Source organism: Fukomys damarensis, unplaced genomic scaffold (genome assembly GCF_012274545.1).
Source record: "Fukomys damarensis isolate Sample0158 unplaced genomic scaffold, DMR_v1.0_HiC HiC_scaffold_11, whole genome shotgun sequence".
Lineage (NCBI taxonomy): Eukaryota > Metazoa > Chordata > Mammalia > Rodentia > Bathyergidae > Fukomys > Fukomys damarensis.
This window is the reverse complement of record NW_022900923.1, coordinates 22,245,545-22,249,951: the sequence shown is the minus strand read 5'-3', so window position 1 is coordinate 22,249,951 and position 4,407 is coordinate 22,245,545.

Sequence of the window (4,407 nt, the reverse complement as noted above, 5' to 3'; positions counted from 1 at the left end):
GCTCTTTGAGGTATCTCCATATTGATTCCCATAGTGGTTGCACCAGTCTGCACTCCCACCAACAATGGAGAAGGGTTCCTTTCTCCACACAACCCTGCCAACATTTGTTATTGGTTGATTTCTTGATAGCAGCCATTCTTTGTGGTGTGAGGTAGAATCTCAGTGTTGTTTTCATCTGCATCTCTCGAATGATCAGTGATGTGGAACATTTTTTCATATATTTACATGCTGCTTTTATTTCTTTTTCTGAGAAGTGTCTGTTCATTCAGATGCCCATTTTTGAATTGGGTCTTTATATTTGTTCAGGGTGATTGTTTTGAGTTTTTTATATATTCTAGAAAATAGTCCTTTGTCTGAGGAACAGCTGGTAAAAAGTTTTTCCCACATTGTAGGTTGTCTCTTAGTTCTGTTGATGGTTTCCTTTGCAGTGCAGAAGCTTTTTAATAAGATGAGATTCCAGTTGTTGATTCTTTCTGCTAGTTCCCATGCTACTGAGGATTTGTTCACAAAGTCTTTTCCTATGCCACTCTCTTCCAGAGTTCTGCCTAACTTATCTTCCAGCAAGTTTAGTGACTCTTTTTTAATATTTAGATCTTTAATCCACTTGGATTTTAATTTAGTGCATGGTGAAATATAAGGGTCCAATTTTAATCTTTGGCAGGTTGAGATCCAGTTTTTCCAACACCATTTATTGAAGAGGCTATCCTTCCTCCACTGAGGATGGTCAGCTCCTTTGTCAAAAATGAGGTAGCTGAGTACATCTGGAGTTGTTTTTGTATCTTTCAATCTATTCCACTGATCCTCAGTCTGTTTCTTTGCCAGTACCAAGCTGTTTTTACCACAGTGGTTTATAGTATAGTTTCAAATTGGGAGTTGTTATACCCGCTGACATGTGTCTGTTGCATAGGATGGCTTTTGCTATTCTAGGTCTCTTATGGTTCCAAATGAATTTTTGGATTCTTTTTTTTCTAGTTCTGTGAAATATAGTGTTTTAATTTCAATTGGCATTGCATTGAATGTATATAGCAGTTTTGGTAGTATGGCCATTTTCACTATGTTGATTCTTCCTACCCAGGAGCAGGGGATAGCTTTCCATTTTTAAATATCCTCTTTGATCTCTTTTTTTCATAGTACTGTAGTTCTCAATGTAGAGGTCTTTTGCTTCTTTTGTTAGATTGATTCCTAGATACTTCATTTTTTTTTGATGCTATTGTGAAGGGAATTGTTTTCCTAATTTCTCTCTCAGTGAGTCTGTTATTTGTGTACAAGAAGGCTATTGATTTTTGGGTGTTCACCTTGTATCCTGCTACTCTACTGAATCTGTCAATTAAGTCTAGAAGTTTTTTGGTGGAGTTTTTTGAGTCTTCAATGTAGAGTAATATATCATCAGCAAATAATGACAGTTTAACTTCTTCCTTTCCTATCTTGCTTTAATTTCTTTCTCTTGTCTAATTGCTGTGGCTAATGTTTCCAGAACTATATTGAAGAGGAGTTGTGATACTGGGCATCCTTGTCATGTTCCTGATTTTAACATGAAACTTTTCAGTTTTTGGCCATTTAATATGATGTTAGCTGTTGGTTTTTCATAGATAGCCTTTATTAAGTTGAAATATAGACCATCTATTCCACTTTTTTGCAGGGTTTTTATCATGAATGGGTGTTGAATTTTGTCAAATGCTTTTTCTGCATCTATCAAGATGATCATATGATTTTTGTCCTTGACTCTGTTAATATAGTGTATTACATTTATTGACTTATTTATATTGAACCAACCATCCTTGCATCCCTGGAATAAATCTGACTTGGTCAGGATGTATGATCTTCTTTATGATCCTCTGTATTATGTTGTCTAGTATCTTATTAAGAATTTTTGCATCTATATTCATTAGGGAGATTGGCCTGTAGTTCTCTTTTTTATTTGTGTTTTTCCCTGGTTTGGGAACCAAAGTGATACTTGCTTTCAGGAAAGAATTTGGAAGTATTGCTTCCCTTTTAATTTCATTGAAAAATTTGGAGAGTAAAGGCAGTAGTTCTTCTCTGTCTTGTAAAATTCAGCAGTGAATCCATCAGGACCCGGGCTTTCTTTGTTGGTAAATTTTTAACTACATTTTCAATTTCACTGACTGTAATTGGGTGTTTAAAATGTTTTTATCTTCTTTGTTCAGCTTTGGTAATTCATAAGTATCTAAAAATCTGTCCATTTCTTCTGTGTTTTCAAATTTATTAGAGTATAGGTTCTCAATGTAGGTATTAGTGATCCTCTGGATTTCTGTTGGATCTATTGTGACTTTACCTTTTTCATTCCTAATTGCATGGATCTGAGCCCTTTCCTTTTTTTGATAAGATTAGCTAAGGGTTTATCAATTTTATTTATTATTTCAAAAAACCAACTCTTTGTTTCATTTATTTTTTGTATCGTTTTCTTAGTTTCAATTGCATTGATTTCTGCTCTAATCTTTATAACTTCCTCCCTTGTTTGAGCTTTGGGTTTTTCTTGCTCTTGTTTTTCTGGGAGTCTAAGAGTCATCATTAGGTTGTTTATTTGAGCTTGCTCTGTTTTCCTAATGTGGGCATTCAGTGATATGGATTTTCCACATAGAACTGCTTTCATTGTGTCCCATAGATTCCTGTATGTTGTACTGGCATTTTCATTAATTTGTAAAAAATGTCTGATTTCTCCTTTAATTTCCTCTGTGATCCATTGATTGTTCAGGAGAATGTTGTTCAATTTCCATGTGTTTGTGAAGTTCCTTGTGCTATTGATCTCCAGCTTGATTGCACTATGATCTGATAATACACAGGGGATAACTTTGATTATTTTGCATTTATTCAGCACTGTTCTATGAGCTAGTATGTGGTCTATCTTCGAGAATGACCCATGTGCAGCTGAAAAGAATGTATATTCTGATTTTGTGGGGTGGAATACTCTGTAGACGTCTATTAAGTCCATGTGTTCCAAAGCTTGGTTCAGTTCTAGTATTTCATTGTTGATTTTCTCCCTAGATGATCTATCTATTTGTGATAATTGGGCATTTAAATCCCCCACTACAATTGTATTAGTGCTTATTTGGTTTTTCATGTTACTTAATATTTATTTTATGTAGTTGGGGGCATTAATAATTGGTGCATATATGTTTATGATTGTCACCTGTTCCTCTTGAATTGTTCCCTTTAGAAGGATGTAGTGGCCTTCTTTGTCTCTCTTAATGAGTTTTGGTTTGAAATTTACTTTGTCTGTGAAAAAGATTGCTACCCCTGCTTTTTTCTGGGCTCCTGTCACATGGAGAATTGTTTTCCATCCTTTCACTTTCAGTCTATGGGCTTCTTTTTGCACTAGGTGTGTTTCTTGTATACAACATATTGTTGGATTTTGCTTCTTAATCCATTCTGTCAGTCTATTTCTCTTGATTGGTGAGTTGAGGCCACTGACATTGATGGTTATAACTGATATGTTCTGACTTATTATTGACATGTTATTGGCCTTTTGTTGACTCTTTTTACCCCCCCCCTTTTAGTTTCTTGCCTTGCTTATATGATTTGGTCTGTTGTGCCTCATGGTGTTGTGACCTTCATTGTCCTTTTCTAGGATATTGTTTAGAATTTCTTGTAGTGCTAGTTTGGTGTTCATGAAGTTTCTCAGGTGCTCTTTGTCATGGAAGTACCTTATTTCCCCATCCATTTTGAAAGAGAGTTTTGCAGGATACATCAGTCTAGGTTGGAGGTTGTTTTCTTTTAGGATTTGAAATACCTCCCTCCAGGCTCTCTTCGAACTGAGGGTTTGTGTTGAAAAGTCTGCTGTGATTCTGATGGGTTTCCTTTGCATGTGATTTGTTTCTATTCTCTTACAGCTTATAGTATTTTGTTCTTCTGCTGGATTTCTGGGATCTTGATTATTATATGTCTAGGTGTAGATTTTCTTTTTATCATGGCTAGTTGGAGTTCTATATGCCTCACTTATCTGTGTGTCTAATTCTTCCCTTCTGTTTGGGAAGTTTTCTGTCATTAAATCTGTGAACAACTTTTAAAAGTCATTTGTATTTTCTGTTGCTACTTCATGGATTCCTATCAGTCTTATGTTATTTGTCTTTGCATCATTTAGAAGTTGTTGAATTGATTTCTCATGATCCCTTACTGTTTTTAAGAGACCTCTCTTTTCACGGTCACTGACTGCAATCCTATCTTCTATATATGAAATTCTATCTTCGCAATCTTTTATTCTGTTGCATATGCTTTCAGTAGAGTTTTTAATCTCCTGGATATCTGTTTGAATCTGTTTTATGGATTCTATTTCTTTTTTTTTCAGCTTTAGTTGAGTTTATTGGTACATTTTAGGGATACAGTACAGTTACATTCATTGTTGAGATCTTGTACCTCTACATGACAAGTCTTGATTCTCATTTTTTCCCC